Below are 18,009 nucleotides of genomic sequence, written 5' to 3' on the forward strand. Positions count from 1 at the left end.
GTTATATCCTTGGCAGGATATAACCCTTATAACTAAGGCTATGCAGCACTGATCATTTGAACCTCTACTGTTATGATAAGTTTAACTTACACAGCTGTGCTATTTAGTATAAGTACAGTAGCCACTGATAGCACCACTAAATACGACTCAGCAGGTATCTACAATGCTACGCAGATGACATGATGTTATATAAGTTATATAATCTAAAGAAATTGCCATTTTTAATGTGATGATCCACAGCATATCTCACATTTCAGTAAATTATTGGCTACATATCCTAGGACAAGAAATCGCTCTCACAATAATGAACAGCTATGGTATTTAATATAATAGTAAAGGAACTTGTATAATAAATAGCTATGGTACTCAGTATAATATTAAAGAAACTCACATAACAGCTAAGGTGTTTAGTATAGTATTAAGGGAACTTAAACAGCTATGCCATTCAGTATAATATTAAAGGAACTTATATAGTAAACAGCTATTGCATTCAGCATAGAAACAGCTATGGCATTCAGTATCATATTAAAGGAACTTGTATAAACAGCTATTGTATTCAGCATTATATTAAAGGAACTTATGTAATTAACAGCTATTGTACTGAGTATAATATTAAAGAAACATATAATAAAAGAACACAAGTCATCATTGAAGTTGATAACACAACACAAGCCACATAACACAAGCACTCAGGTCACTCCAAGGCAAGTACAAATATGACTCAGTCATTGTCCATGCTGGTGTGAATGACCTGAGACGTACCTCCCTGGACTACATGAAAAGAGACATAGAGGAGCTCTCTGAGCATGTAGCCCAGGCCGGTATGGCCCTGATCTTGAGTAGCATCTTACCCTCACCAAGAATGATGCCACAATATGAAGACAAGATGATCAATTTCAACAATTGGCTTAAGTATTGGTGTCATTCAAAGGGGATCCAATGCCTGTCTGCCTGGGATGACATGCTCGACAAGCCACAATGCTTCGCTAGGGACGGCTTGCACCTGTCACCCCTGGGCTTTCGGATATTGGCAAAGGCTCTTGCCACCCCCATAGTGCCTTTTTTAGGCAAGGCTCAAAAGACAAACCCACCTCCATAGGTATCACAAGGGATAAGAAACTAAGAGTAATGCTACTCAACGCCAGAAGTCTAAACCTCAAGATGCACGCACTCGAAACTCTCCTAAGCATGGAGAACATTGATATCTGTGCAGTAACAGAAACCTGGTCCCCAGCACTACCAGGTTAATACCTCATACCATGTTTTTCGGCCCCAAAACTTGGACCGAACCACAAAAGGAGGGGGAGTATCAATATTCATCAAAGATACCCACACCTCCAGGTTGGTGGCACAGCACGAAGCAGCAGAGACTATCCATGTGCAACTAACAGTGGGTAAAACTGCCTTCCAGTTTATAGCCTGCTACAGACCACCCTCCCAAACCCAGGAACCCCACTCGGCCTTCCTGAGAACACTGGAAAATATGAAGGTCTCTCCAAACACCATTATATTGGGCAACTTCAACTACCCTAACATAGACTGGGAGCATTACTCTAGCTCCAACACCCTAGCCCGAAGGTTCCTAGAATTTATAAACTCAAATGCTATGGAACAAGTTGTTGCCACTCCCACAAGAGAGGAAAACATACTGGACCTGATCATCACCAACATGGGGACTCTATGCTCCAGACCAGAAGTGTATCCCTCACTGGTAAGATCAGACCATAAACTAATCTCACTAGATATTCACATCCCGACCCCAGCCCCTGCCCAGAAAACCACAGTGAAAAACTTCTCTAAAGCAAATTTCACACTCCTCAAAACCGAGGTGGAATCCTTCAAAGCCCCCAGGCCTGTGGAAAATATGGCCCCAGACCACAGAATCCTTTATAAACGCATTCTATGAACATCTTCAGGAATGCATGGATCATGCAATCCCAAATAAAACCAAGACCCAATCCTCCAAAGTTAGGCGTCCTGTCTGGTGGACCCCAGCCATAAACAAACTATACAATAGAAGGAGGAAGCTACTACATGATAGAGCAAAATCCCAAAAAGGGAAGGCATCTCTGATCAGTATTAGCAAAAAAACTACGGGCACTCATAAAATTGTCTAAGGCCAGCTTCGAGAGAAAAATTGCACAGGACACTAAGGATAATCACAAGGCTTTCTTTACTTATGTTAGGAACCTGGGTGGGAATTCCCAGATATGCTCAGAATTAGTCCAGAATGACAAAAAATATACCGAACCCACAGACATTGCCAACATCCTAGCTGACAGGTTCAGCGCAAACCCCCCCCCCCTTCCCCACCAAAAGGGCAAATATCTATCCCAGCAGGGTGCTGTCCCCCTGACATCTCAGATGCTCAGGTAAGAGCCGCCCTCTCCAAAGCAAAAAACACAACATCAATGGGACCAGACGGTGTCCCGGGCTGCGTCCTTCATGAACTCCAAGAAGAACTAAACCCAAACATAAAACTACTGTTCAATCTCAGCCTTACTACAGGATATGTACCCAAAGAGTGGCGTACAGCAACAGTGGTCCCTCTCCACAAAGGTGGTGCCTCAACGGATCCTGGAAACTATCGCCCCATAAGCCTGACTAGCTTGGTCTGCAAAGCTATGGAAAGGATCATCATGGACCTCATAAATAAAGATATTGGGGACCTACAGACACTGGATCCTACCCAGTTCGGCTTTGTTAATGGCAGATCCTGCCTCTTAAACCTGGTTGAGTTCTTTGAAACAGTCACCAAGGCCATTGACGTGGGGAAGGTGGTCCACACAGCCTACCTGGACCTTGCAAAAGCCTTCCATACAATACCCCACTCGGGCATTATAGATAAGCTCACCAGCTTAAATATAAACCCCTATGTCACTAGATGGGTTGCAAACTGGCTCAAGGACAGAACCCACATGGTTAGAATTGCTGGAGCCATGTCAGACTCCAAACCAGTTACAAGTGGCATCCCACAAGGCTCAGTCCTGGGACCTCTCTTATTCAGTATATATTTCTCGGAGGTACAGGCTAACATGGAAGGACTGTGGCTGAACAAGTTCGCATATGACTGCAAACTGGGCGCCATAATCGACTCTCCAGCCGACACAAACATCCTCCAAAAGGACCTCATAGAAACAGACAACTGGTGCCAGAGCCATGGCCTCAAGCTAAACGCCAAAAAGTGTATAGTCATCCCCTTTGGCAAAAACAAAGTGCCCACAAATTACCACATAGATGGTAATCCATTAAGTATGGAAGACGTAATTAGGGACCTGGGGACCCAAGTTGATAGCAATCTCTCATTTGACAACCACGTGGCCAAAGTAGTTAGAAAAACATTTTATATAGCCCACCTAATCATGAAGGGATTCACATCTAGATCAGGGGAGGTCATCGTGCCTCTTTACACATCCCTCATCAGGCCCATAATTGAGTACAATGCCCCTTTTGGGATGTACCTTACCAGACACCTGCAGCAACTGGAAAGACCCCAAAAGTACCTCACCAAGAGGATCAAAGGGCTCAAACAGATGCCATATGGTGCCCAGTTAAAGAAACTCCAGCTCTACTCAGTGGCATACTGCCTGCTCAGAGGTGATCTGTGCCTGACGTATAAATCCATGTCCAACCCGGAATTAATGGACATGCTGCACCTCAGAAAATCCAAATCCCATCGAGCTATGCGCTCGAGAGACTTGAACCTCAGCACTGAAATAAATAGGACATGCTGGAGGGACAGATTCATAACCCAGAGGCCCCCTTCACTATGGAATAAAATCCCAGTCCAGGTTAGGCAGAGTCCCTCATTGACTCTCTTCAAGAGGAATCTTGATGAGTGGATGGGAGATCATAGGTTTACCCGGGTATCACTTCTGTGTCACTGTTAGACAGAGGCACAGTATACTATCCTCGAAAAAGGGCATAGAGAAATTCATTTAAAATGGGTGGCAAAAGCCAAACACACTCTGGCTTGGCTTATAAATGCCCTAGGGCAGATAGCCTAGTATGAACCTATGAACAGCTATGGTATTCAGTATAATATTAAAGAAACTTATATAAACAGCTATGGTATTCAATATAATATTAAAGGAACTTACAGAATAAACAGCTATGGTAGTCAGTATAATATTAAAGGAACTTATATTAGAACTTCAGTATAGTATTAAAGGAACTTAAGCAGCTATGGAATTCAATATAATATTAAAAGAGCTTACATAATGAACAGCTATGGCATTGAGTATAATATTGAAGGAACTTATATAATAAACAACTATGGTATTCAGCAGAATATTAAAATTGCTTATATAATAAACAGCTATGTTATTCAGTATAATAATAAAGGAACTTATTCTATATTTTCCAAGCCCCTTAACAAACGTGAGTTTACTGAATAACCTCCAGGATGTGAGCATTAGGGAAAATATAATCTCAGTATAGGATTTTGGCAACCTCGATGTTGACTAGATGAACTACTCACCATCAAATAAACATCAAATAAATGCTTCAAAACAGTAATTACTATGTTAATCAAAACAATTTGGAACAAGTAATATAGAACCAAATGGGACAGTATGTTGGATATCATACTGACAAATATGGGATCTTTCTGATCCTCACTTGTGGTTATACTCTCTGTAATTAAAACAGATATGGTATTATCTTTTTTACTCACTTAGTCTGAGTTTGCCCACAGCTTTACCCATGAATGATGTACTTATGAAAACAGACTGGGGTAATGACTTAACCAAAATAAATCTGCTCAGGATACTATAAACATGTTCTGTACTTCATTCAAGAATATACAATAGTAAGGCATAAGTACACACATAAATTAAAAATAATAATAAAAAACACTTTGATAGAATCATACAGTAAAAAAAAAATGATAGAATCATACAATCAATATAACATGTTAACAGAAAAAATATACTGCTTTCAGAAATTGCCTTAGTCTTAAAATGCAAATCTATAAAATACAGAAACTACCTGTTTATCTTATTGTACCTTCCAGAGGTAACTACAAACTCAACTTGATCTCAAAGGCTGAAAACAATAATAAGGCATTCTTTATACCAGAAAATTCATAAGAAAAAAATGTGAATGTAGCATATTGCCTCTAAATGGTGAGGTTATTATCTATCTGTGAGACATACTAAATGTGATTACAGAAAATATATATGCACACTATGTTATAGACACAAAGGAAACATCTCTTACATAAAATGGCTAATATGACAATTGTTGCCACAAATAAAACTTAAGTCCCATGGGACCAGACAACAGACCTGATGGTTTCTGATAACTATTTATTGGTTTCTTATACAGAACCAATAAATAGTTAGATGAACTACTACTAGTCATGTTAAACAAAATGTTAGTATGTGGACATGTTTTTTTGTCTCTTATTTAAATGTTATCTCTTTCATGTTTAATGTAAACTACACAATGTCATCCTGTTGTGTACCACAGTTTGGGTCATAACCCTCCATTCTCTCAATTCAGCTTCTTGATGGCTGAAAAGACCAGACACGCATCCCCATGGAGGAGTCTATACAAAAGTGAGTAAAGAAAAAGGGCTACCAGTTTGTCTTGATAACTAATTTTTTTTAAAGCCACTGATCTTTTTAGGAGGAATCTATGAGCTCTTTCAAGTTGAGTGATATGTTTAGACAAATACATGATAAAAAGGACATTATATTCAGTAATGGGTCAGATGAGCTAGGAGATGACTTTGGAAATTACACAAGGCAGATAGAAGGCTTTCCAAATGACTGTACTGAAATGAAGGTCAAATGATAAAGAATTATCAATAACAGCACCTATATTGCTAATAACACAGTTTGGTTGGAGGGGTCGGATGCATATTTTATCAAATTTGAGAACATTTTCCTTGCACCAATTGTTAATTTGGTATAATCAAAGCTGGAGCAATTGTAGGTTGGTGGAAGAATGAATAACAACTCCTGATTTACAGTAGTCTGCAAACTTAGATAACCGTATTCATAGGTTCATAGGTGTGTACTAGGCTAATGGCCCTGGAGCCTTTACAAGCCTAGCCCATAGTGAGGTTGAGGTCTCTGGAGCATGTGGTGTGGAGGGATTAGGATTTCTTTAGATGTAGTATTTCTAACAGAGCTGGGTTAGACATGGCTTTGTAAGTCAAGCAGAGATCACCTCTAAGTAGGCGATATGAGACAGAGAATAGTTGGAGTTTTTTTAGTCTGTCCATATAGGTCAAGTGTTTAAGGCCTAGGATCCTGTTTGTGAGGTACTTTTGCAGCCTCTCCAGTTGTTGCAGGTGTCTAGTGATGTACATGCCAAATGGGGCATTGTACTCGATGATTGGCCTAATGAGGGAAGAGTAGAGGCAGACAATGACCTCTTTCTTCCTGGATGGAAAACCCTTAGTAATGAGATGTGCCTCACAGAAGGACTTTCTGACCACAGTGGCAATGTGGTGGTGAAAAGAGATGTTGCTGTCAACCTGTGTTCCCAGATCTCTTATAACGCCTTATGTGTTCAGTGGACTACCATTGGTGTGGTAATTCATGGAAACTGGGTTTTTTCCAAATGGGATGACGACACATTTTTTGACATTGAGCTTAAGGCCATGGTTCTGACACCAGTCATTGGTCTCAATGAGGCCTTTCTGTAGGATGTCAACATCAATTGGGGAGTTAATAATGGCTCCCAACTTGCAATCATCTGTGAACTTTGTCAGCCAGAGTCCCTTCGTGTTGGTCTGGACTTCTGAGAAGTAGATACCAAACAGGAGAGGACCCAGGACCGATCCCTGTGGGACTCCACTCACGACTGGTCGTCAGTCTGATTTGGAGTCAGCTACTTTCACACTGTGGGTTTTATCTATGAGCCAGTTTGCAACCCACCTAGTGATATAGGGGTTGATGCCTAGCTTAGTGAGTTTTTCTGTGATTCCTGAGTGGGGAATGGTATCAAAGGCCTTGGACAGATCAAGGTAGGCTGTATGAACCACCTTGCCTTCATCCACAGCTCTGGTGACTGACTCAAAGAAGTCGACCAGTTTGAGTAGGCATGATCTACCCATCACAAAACCAAACTGTGTGGGATCCAGAGTTTGGAGATTCCCTATATCCTTGTTTATTAAGTCCATGATGATGTGTTCCATAGCTTTGCATACCAGACTTGTCAGGCTAGTGGGACGATAGTTCCCAGGGTCTGTAGTCACTCCTCCTTTGTGGGGAGGGATGACTGTAGCAGTGCACCATTCAGTAGGGACAAAACCTGAGGTGTAGCTGTGATTGAAGAGGACACACAGGTGAGGTGTCAGTTCACTCTGTAGTTTATGTAGAGCACAGCCAGGGATATTGTCAGGTCCCATAGAAGCTGTATTCTTGGCCTTGGACAGTACTGTTTTAACCTGTGCAGCACTAATACTGGGTGCCTGGCAATCTACTGGTATTGTGATGGTCCTTTGTGGGGGGGAGGGGTAAAGTTGGCACTGAATCTGTTGGCCAGTATATTGGCAATATCTGTTGGCTCGGTATAGCATGTACCATAGTGCAGTAGCTCAGAGCAAATCTGGGTATTGCCGTGGAGATTCTTTACATAACTATAAAAAGCCTTGTGGTTGTCTTTACTATCTGCTGCAATTCTGTTTTCATAGCTAGCTTTAGAGGATTTGATGAGCGATCTCAACTTTTTGTTGAGGCTGATAAGGGAGTTTTTCCAGTCTTGGGACTTCACCTTATTCCGTATCAGTTTCCTCCTTCTGTTGTAGAGTTTGTTTATGGCAGGGGACCACCAGATTGGCTTCCTTTTTTTGGAGAAGAGCATCTTGGTTCTATTGGGTATTGCGTGATCCATGCATATGTGTATGTGTTTGTACAGTGCATTGGTGTATGATTCGGCGGTCATGCAACTATTCTGCATTTACACGGGTGCCATGAAATTAGCCACTTCTGTTTTTAGGAGCCCAAAATTAGCTTTTGAGAAGTTTTTCATGGTGGTTATCTTTATGGGGGGATGGGAGGGATGTAGATTTTCAAGGTGATTAGTTTGTAGTCGGATCTAACCAGGGAGAAGTTGACTATTGGTGTAGAGCAACAGTCGCCCATGTTAGTAATGACCAGTTCAAGGATGTTGCTACCTCTAGTGGGGGTAAGAACTAGCTGGTCCAGGGCATTGGAATTAATGAATTCCAGGAAATGGGCAAGTGTATTGGTACATTAATGGAGGGGTTGTTGAAGTCACCTAGTATGAGAGCATTAGGTTGGACCCTAATATTCTCCAGGGTGCTTAGGAACGTGGAGTGTGAGTCTCGGGACATGGTTAGGGACCTATAACAGGCTACGACCTGAACCGCTGTCTTACCCAATGTTATCTGCACCTGAATTATCTCTGATGTGTTATGTTGGGCTGCCAGTCTGGAGGTGTGCACATCCTTTATGAATATGGAAACACCACTGCCTTTGGAGCTTCAGTCCAAGTTCTGGGGCCGAAAGGTGTGGAATGAGTTATAGCCTCGTAATGCAGGGATGCTTTCTGCTGCATTGAACCAGGTCTCTGTTACAGCACAAATGTCGATGTTCTCCATTTTAAGGAGTGCTTCGAGTGAGTGTATTTTGAGAATTAGACTTCTAGAATTGAGCAGTATGACCCTCAGATTGCATTTGATTGTAGCTGTTACAGTGGTAATTTGGTCTTTGAAACACCGCCTAAAAAGGCACTATAGGGGTGGCAAGAGCCTTGGCCAGTATCCAGAAACCCAGGGGTGACAGATGCAGGTCATCTCTGGCAAAGCATCGAGGTCTGTCAGTCATGTCATACCAGGCAGACAGATACTGAATCCCCTTAGAATGACACCAGAAACTTAGCCAATTGTTGAAATCAGTCATTTTCTGCTTGTACTGTGGTATCATTCTGGGTGATGGTAGGATGCTTTCAGGCTAGGGTCATACCCGCGTGGGCTACATAATCCGAGAGCTCCTCCATGTCTCTTTTCATGTAGTCCAGGGAGGTACATCTCAGGTCATTCACACCCACATGTACAATGACAGAGTCATATTTGTACCTGTTGTTGAGGGACCTGAGTGCATGTGTTATGTGGTGGATCCTGGCACCTGACAGGCAGCTGAATGTTACTTTCTCCTTATTCAACCTAGTGAGTGGGACATTAGTGTGCCTCACTATTGAGTTACCTATGACTAGTGTGCTGGGCATGCTGTTTTACCTTAGGGACTTTGGTTGAGTGGCACACTGTTTAGGAGAGTTATGTGTTTCATGATTAGTGTTGTGTTGTGGTGGTCGAGTGGGTTTCTGCCTTGGAGGTCTCTGCTGTTTGGGTAGATTTTTATTGAGAGCCTCTGTGAAGGTGGGTGTGTGGTTTGTGTTTTTATGTGAAGGCAGTGCTGGTGTGTATTATGGATGGCTTTGTGTTCCATGTGGTGTGGTGCAAGTGTTGACCTTCTCCTCTTGACCAGCTATTCCGGTCTTGGCTGGACAGTGCGTGGCTTCCAATTTGGATATATAAGTGCATCTCTCACAAGTTTGAGTGAGGCAGTTGTTACATTGCCTCAGGATGCCCAAGTTCACCAGGTTAATGGGAGAAAGCACAGTGAACTGACTTTTAGACATGCCTGGAGGGGTTGACATTAATAATAAGTACTGCAGCTGTTTCCTTGTAGAACATTTAGTTCTGGTAGCACTTTTGTGTGCTACAATAATTGCTACAAGAAGTCTGGTAAAGTGCTAGCCTAATAAGCTAGTAAAAGTGCAGGAGAGGAGAGAACTAGCAGATCTAAGGGAAAATTGAAGAGCAGACTTTGGCACCTGTCAGAAGCTTACAAACAGTCCTGGATACAGCAAATTTGTATCTGGACTAGACTAGTTACAGGAAAGGTGGGAAACAAGCCCCAAAGTGGGCTTTTAAACCAAAAGTTGAAAGAGATGGAAAAACTGCCCAAACGGCCAATAAACTACACATTCTGGGCCAGAAACCACTCCTCTTGTGGTAGATAGGCTACCTAGTGCTTACCACTCCCACTGATAAGCTAGAAGGCTTCCCTCCAACACAAAAAGGGTTGGGGGGCTCAGAAGCTTACATACAGTCCTGGTTACAGCAAATCTGTATCTGGACTAGACTAGTTACAGAAAAGGCCGGAAAAGCGCAAACGCAGGCTTTTAGACCAGAAAGTTGAAGGAGATAAAAAAAATGCCCAAATGGCCAATAAACTACAATTTCTGGGTCAGAAACCACTTCTCTTGTGGTAGATAGGCTATCTAGTGCTTACCACTCCCACTGATAAGCTAGAAGGCTTCCCTCCAACACAGAAAGGCTTGGGGGGCTCAGAAGCGTACATACAGTCCTGGATACAGCAAATCCAGGAATATTGACCTAAAAGTCTGAGAAATAGATGCTAAAATAGAAGAGCGCCCAACACTGAACCATGTGGTTTATCACTGGTATTTTTTTTTTTTTTTTTGGTTTCAGAAGTGGCACCTGCCACTCCATCCCCATGGGTTGTGTCAGACAACCAATTCACTATCCACTTCACAACATAAGGATTTATATTTAAATTTACATGTTTGTTAATAGTGCCTGCATCGTGCCAAAAAAGGCCTTGGCCAGGTCAGGATATGCTATATGAACTGGGTAACCATTATTCACTGCTTCAGTTACTTTTTCAAAGAAATGAATGAGGTTAAAAAAGCAGGACCTTTCTTTGACAAAACTGAATTACTCCTAACACTTGCACAGTTCAATATTTTTTTTAGAATCCCACCCACTATTTCCACTTATCGTTCACAAACAGGAAAATAAATTGTAAATGGTAAGGACCACATTTATGGCATGAGCTGTACAGCAATTATTACACAATTACACCAAATAACAACTGGTAATATCTATAAATTATGTTCTGGTGTTAGAAACAGAGCTATACATAGAATAAAAAAGGCAGCCTGCCACATGAGACTATGACAATACCTGCACAGTAATGGTACATTAATTATATAGAAGATTATGATTGCATCTATGTTCTTAACCAGGCTGTTACATGTTCGAGAAATGGATGTTAAGAAATTTCTCACCTTAACAAATAAAATTCTTGACAACTGTTTTGTGAACACTGAACAACAACTTGTGATCAACGCCCAGCATATCTCAACCTCTTAGTGCAAAAAAATTGGACAAAGCCGACCAAAAAAAAAAAGAGACATATTTTAATTATTGCTCTTACAAACTGAGAAAGTTGCTAAAAAACATATTTCATTTGCATTTATTTTGCAAAGGATATAAAGTCTGAAACTCAAATGCCTGTCATTATTAGCTCAGTCCTCCATGGTTTGGTGAAAATACACAAATTTTATATGGAACAGACCAACAATATGAGGTAAAAATCTGGACATTCTGGGAAAATCTGGACAGCTGAGAGTACAAACAGCAGTCATAATCTTTGTAATGCGTGCAGAATTTTAGCTATCCCTGAGTAATACTGCCATTTAGAAAAGAGTTTGTGTAGCAGTACAAGATGTGTGACAGCATTTAAAGTTGCTAGTTGATTAGAGTAGAGGTGCACTTCCTTTCTGACACCTATTTGAATGGCAATGAGAAATGTGTTACCAGCCTTTAAAGCTTTCTTGGTTTCTGATATTGTTCCTGTGTGGCTGCAGTCAGTGTATCAGCAGAACATGTTTTAATAGCTATTGAAGGTGCTGTTTTCTGATGTAGCTTCAGTGTGATGACCATCCACACTGGTGAAGGGGGTGGCTGCCCTGAGTGCACACTGTTATGTGATCAGATCAGTAGGTGCCACTGGTGTGGGAGTGCAATACCAGCGTTCACTTACAAAGCCATATTTTATGAAGTCATGGCCTCATAAATGAATGATAATACTGGATTTGTAGCTGTGGGTGAAACACCAGACCACTCCATATGATGGTGGTGATATAAGTGTCGTAAGTTGCTTGTTACATTTGCAACAAGAACAAGAAGCTTGTTATAGTTTCAATGCAGACAAACTTTTTTTTCTTCAATTTCATTTGGAGGCATCACCGGATCTTGGACTTGCACAGGGTGAAAGATACTCTCGCTACAGTTCTGCTGCTATCTATGTCGCTCTGGCAGTGATAGGTTCACTTTGTTTTATAGCAATGTCACTCATACTTAACAACCTGGCTATAACAAAGCTATTTTCATTAATTTACTAAGCACACATAGACCTTTACATGTATTACATAAATCTTAGTGATATCTGAGAACTCAGCACTCTCCAAGAGATTGCATCAGCCAGTGCAGTTGATTAGACACAAAGATACATATATACATATGATTACATCATAAAACGTCTGAATCATAATACATGTAGGCTTGGCTTTCACAATTACACTTACAATAAGTCATGGAAGAATGTTTAAAAACTAAAGACAACTACACAGGATTATATCCGAGACCACTATCTCATCCAGTGAATAGCAAACTGGCTCACACACAGGACCCAAGAAGTTAAAATAGGAGAGTCTACCTCCAGAAAAAGGCCAGTCACTAGCAAAGTGTCTCAAGTCTCAGTGCTGGGGCTGCTTGTATATGGCATCTACTTCTCTGGAGTAAAGACTGATGCCAAAGGCCACTGGCTGATCAAGTAAACATAAGATTGCAAATTAAGTATACTCACTGAATACCCCCAAGACACAAAAACCCTTCACAAAAGCCTGGCGTAGACTAATAACTGGTGCTGGAGTCATGGTCTTAAACACAATGCCAAGTGCATAATGGTATCTTCCACAAATTATTACATTGATACTATACCCCTTAGCGTAGACCCAGTCATCAGGGATCTGAGAACACATGTAGACAGTGACTTAGCCTTTGAACATGTATCCATAGTAGTAAGGAAATGGTTCTGAGCTGTACAACTTATAAGCATGGGTGTAGCATTTAAGTCCAAAGATGTCATTGTTCTATTGTACTCTACCTCACTAGACCAGTCATTGAGTACAGTGCTCCCTTTGGCATGTATCTGACCAGACACATGCAACAAATGGAGCAGCCGCAGAGATTCCTGACAAAAGGAATACATAGTTTAGAAAACAAGTCCTATGCAGACTCCCTCAAAGCCTTGTTCTTATACTTGGTCTCCTACAGGCTGCTGAGAGGCAACCTGTTCCTGGCCTACAAATCATCCTCTGAGCCAGTTTTAATGGACCTGTTACACCTTGACAAAAGAAATAGTATCAGAAATATCTGATCCAGGGACCTAAACCTTGCCTGTAACATAAGTAGGTTATGCTGGAGGGACAGCTTCCCTGGAACAGGCTTCCCATCTATGTGAAGCAAATTTCTTCCCTGCACTTATTCAAAGCGAAACTTGGATCAGTGGATGGAGGATCATAAATTTACCCTGGGTCTGGCACCTACCTCCGTATTGGAGCAAAGAAGTGTCAAAGTTTATGTACCTCCACAAAGCCTAAGGGACCAATACCTTTCTAATAAACATGGCTAGGCTTAAAAAGACCCTTTAGGATCATTAATCTAGTATTCTCCTATGATCCTATAAAATATATCCACTTAGAGTTTGTTTATGCCATGCTTTACAAGAAAGTGTTCTCACATGATGTGGGAGTCTTCCTCAGTAGACGAGTACAGAAAAGATGTAAAATGTTTAATAAAGGTCAGTATTAATTGTCAGAAACATATAGATCTCCAAAGTTCAAGACAGATAGATCTTACTGTGCAGGGACTGGTTTTAAGCTGTATAACTAAGCTATGAGTTGGGATGAGCGACTGGCTGGTGTGCTGCAAATTACAAGGTACACACCCATAAGGCTATGGCCATATAACTTTATCATATACTACTTTGTGATGAAAGTAAGACTGCACTATCTGGGAGAACAAAGCAGCATATCCTGCAATGCATAATACTCTGCTCCCTTATTATATTTGAGGCTACACATTCAGTACACAATAAACTTAATACCAATATGTATATTTATTACTCTGAATACTCAGCACCTTTTCTGGGACATCACTTGACAAATAAATGCTGTGATGTTTTTATTTTTTTATTTTTTAAGTTTCTTTAAAGCAGTGATTTTGCAGTTGTTATATAAAACGACCTTAACAGACAAGAACAAATAATTTCATGAGCTTTATGAAATATGCAGTAATAAACCATCCGAACACTGGACCCAACCCAATGTGGTTTTATCAAGGGCAGGTCATGCTGACTCAACCTTGTGAACTTCTTTGAGTAGGTCACCAATACAATGGATGAGGGCAAAATGGTTCTCAATGCCTGTCTTCACCTTCACCTGGCCAAGGCAGTTGACACAGCACACCACTCATCATCACTGATAAACTCAGGGGGTAAGGTATACAACCTTATATCACCCAGTGGATAGCCAGCTAGCTCACAGACAGGACCCAGAAAGTTAGAATTGGGACGTCCACTCCTTTTGGCATTTACTTCTCTGACGTCAAGGCCAATGTCAAGGGCCTCTGACTGGCCAAATATGTAAATGAATGGAAATTAGGAGTAGTTATAGAATCCCCCACTGGTACTAATGTTTTCCAGGAAGGCCTGATGCAGGCAAATAGCTTCTGTCAGAGCCATGGACTAAAACTAAATGGCAAGAAATGCATAACAGTATTCTTTGGGAAGTCATCCACCTGTGGTAGCTATCATATTAACAATACACCCCTAATAGTCGACCCAGTAACCAGGGATTTGGAGACACACACAGAGAGTAATCTAGCCTTTCACCATCATGTATCTACAGTAGTGAGGAAATCATTCTGTGTTGTATAACGTATAAACAGAGGAATGGCATCAAGGTCCAAGGAGCTCATTGTTCCACTGTATTCAGCATTCATCATAACTATCATTGAGTACAGTCCCCTTTGGTATGTACCTAACCAAGCATATCCAACAACTGGAACTTCCACAGAGGTTACTCACTAAAATAATACAGGGCATAAGTAACATGTCATATGCAGATGGCCTCAAAGCTTTATCCCTTTATTCTGTCTTCTAGTAGCTGTTGAGATGAGATCTATGCCTGGCATACAAGACATTGTCAGACCGCACCCTGATCGGCATCTTGCATATCCGCAAAACAAATAGCATCAGAATTACCAATTCCAAAGACTTAAACCTTTAGTGTGATATAAAAATGATCCAATGGAAAGAAAGGTATGTATCACAGATACTAACCCTTTTCTAGAACAAGGTCCCCATCTATGTGAAGCAGAGTTCCTCCCTAACCCAATTAAACTGTAACTTAGACAATAGGATATGGAACAGGAAATGTATCCCTGGTTTGGTACCTATATCACTAATGGACACAGACAACCTGTAAATGCTGCAATTCCCAGGTCCCTGCTTGTAAGTGTTTCATCTCTCAAGTCCCTGCTTAAACTTATCAAGGGTACCAGCACTTGTCAGAGATTTGTGATGCATAGATAGGCTTAAAAAGGCCCTAGTGGTCATTAGCCTAGTACACCTATGAACTTATAAAAAGAAAATGCTAAAGATGTTGAATAATGTACTCATACAGATCACTGTAAGTAGCATGTATTCAATTTGGGGAATAGTCTTTTAACTTTCCTATTTTTTGCATTTTGATCTATGTCATATGATTCAGACATTTATTCAGTCTGCTCAGAAATGAGACAGAGCTCTGAAAGGCAAACACTAGTAACTTGTATGGCATCTCACTACCTGAATTCCTTGTGCACCAGGGCTAGAGCTGAAAGTGTTGCCAACCTTTTTAAAGGAATTATGCACTGGACAGAAAACATGGTTTAACACATCAGAGAAAAAGTCTTGGGCTTGAAGTTAGCTTTAAGTATGTAGCTGTGCAGAGTTAAGTATCTGGAACCCCAGGATTTCTATATATGCTTATCTTTAGAGCACTTTAATACTTCTCATTAGACTGGCCACTATGCATAAATGCAAGTGGAAAGGTGATAAGACATTTGGTGTAAGAAAGTGAAATGTGTCTTTGGAGTTGTGCATTGTATGGGAAAGATGTGATAAATTGTAAAAATCTGAAGGAAAATTCCTATAAAATTGCAAAGCTACGAGTACCGTGAAGTCTATAGATGTATCTGTCCACCTGAGGTAGCTTATTATTCAAAGTTTTTAAATCCTGTTTTTTTCTGCTGTCCTATACCTACATAGTGTCTCATATAGGTTAAAGCAGTTGTGTCTGCTTCTGGGTAAAAATTAGTTTTGTACACTTAATGGTAATGTTACTGATGCCAAGGAAAACCATCACTGATGATAGCTTTTAAAATTCTGTACTCTTTTTCCATTTGTTAAATATATTCAAGTGCTCTCTTGAAAATCTGATATACAAAATAACGAAACTGAATTTGTATCCAGTCTGCAAACATCATAAAAGACACACACACACACATGCACAGCAATGCAAGCTTCCTGAAAGGTGCGTTCAACAAAATGCAATAAAGATGGAACACTATAGTCTCTAATAGACTCATTAAAGTCACTAAAATGTCTATGATATGGTTGAAAAAACTGTATTTAGATATTTACCTCAGACCTGTTGTACTCTCCTTTAGTTCAAAAGTAAAAAGCAGGTATTACTGAAGGTTCTCTCTTTGAATCTGTAGTCTTTTTTCTGCTTGCTGTCAGCTGTTTCTGTTGTTAGAGACAAGAGTTCAGTCTTTCACAATCAGTAGAGACCTGCCTAAGTACATAAAGTGTACTGTATGTACACAATAAATCATAGTCACTTGCAGTCCTACCAGAAATCAGAACATGTTTACACTGTTATAAGAAAGTAGTCGCCAAGCAAAGGCTAGAAACTGATGATGCCACATTGCTTCCCATCATTAACTCTCTTAAAAATGAGAATATAATGATTTATAGTGGTACCCCATGAATATATTCTATTAACTCTGGTCTAACAAAATAAGAAATGGTCTTATCCTTTCTGATTATAATACACACCCAGCTCCCAGCTAGTTAGTGAAACCTTGCATTACTCTGTTTAAAATTTTATGTTTATAGCTGTGGTAACATGTTTGTGCACCGGAGGCCTGATTCAGCTCATAAGCATCAAAGTATTGTTTCAGACTTCAGTTAAGATGTCTGACTTCAGTTAAGATGTCTGAATAGACAATTTTAGACATGTTACAATGGTCAACTGTGTCTTATTTTCCATCTGAAAACTTTTGAGAGTGCAGAATAATTAGTACACTGAAACATGCCCAGCTGATCTCTACAGAAATATAAACTCAACCAAAGAGAAAAGCATCACAAGTTTTTGAAGACTTATCTTTTTCTTTATTTTTTCTTTTGCAAATTTTTGTTTGACATTTAATCTCTCATTGAATATCTACTTGGTTCTTGTAATCCTCTTTCCTACCATGCATCCTTAACTCCAGGCAAGGGAGCCCACAGGATCTCTTACAGGGGGTGCAAACCCAGAGCTCTGCCCACTCCCTCCCACGCAGCCCTCCCCCCACACAGTCCCCCATCACCCATGCAGCCATTTCAGTATCCATTACTTGGCTATTTCTCCCCAGTTGAGGTACACACTGTTCAAAACTATATGTACATACCATTTTATGCTTTACTTCTACGATATTACAGATATTTCAATTTAATTTACAAATTTTATAGCACAAACACTGATAGACATTTGCTAAATTAAGTAATAGTCTTACAATGAAAACAGTCTTGGCATTAAAACTTTACCTTTGAAAGTTACATTAACTGAAACAGCATTGAAACCCACATTCAAAGAAAATGCATCTGGCCATTGGCAGGTTAAGTTTACCTTTGGGCTGTTTTCAAATCATTGGCCCCTTGCACACATTTTAGGACCATGCAAAAGTTCTTTAATATAATCAGGAAGGTGAATCAATTCTAATATATTATAATTGAATTATATCCCTTGTATAATACAGCACCACTTGATAGAATGTATTTTAGTTTTGAACATTTTCCCAGTAAGCAATGAAATAAAACATATGAACTAATAATGACAAACTGCCCATTT

The 18,009-nt window shown here is 40.4% G+C and overlaps 1 protein-coding gene across 1 annotated transcript in view; it reads right to left on the reverse strand.

Annotated features, from left to right (window-relative positions):
* Positions 1–16,606, reverse strand: part of NHLRC4 (NHL repeat containing 4) — a 57,895-nt gene extending 41,289 nt beyond the window's left edge. The window contains exon 1 of the mRNA XM_044090543.1: positions 16,539–16,606. The gene's annotated coding sequence lies outside the window, so the exon portion shown is untranslated. The remainder of the gene's footprint in view (positions 1–16,538) is intronic.
* Positions 16,607–18,009: the final 1,403 nt, after the last annotated feature.

The sequence above is a fragment of the Protopterus annectens genome, chromosome 12.part0, assembly GCF_019279795.1.
Source record: "Protopterus annectens isolate FY-2018-M chromosome 12.part0, PAN1.0, whole genome shotgun sequence".
In the NCBI taxonomy this organism is placed as follows: Eukaryota; Metazoa; Chordata; order Ceratodontiformes; family Protopteridae; genus Protopterus; species Protopterus annectens.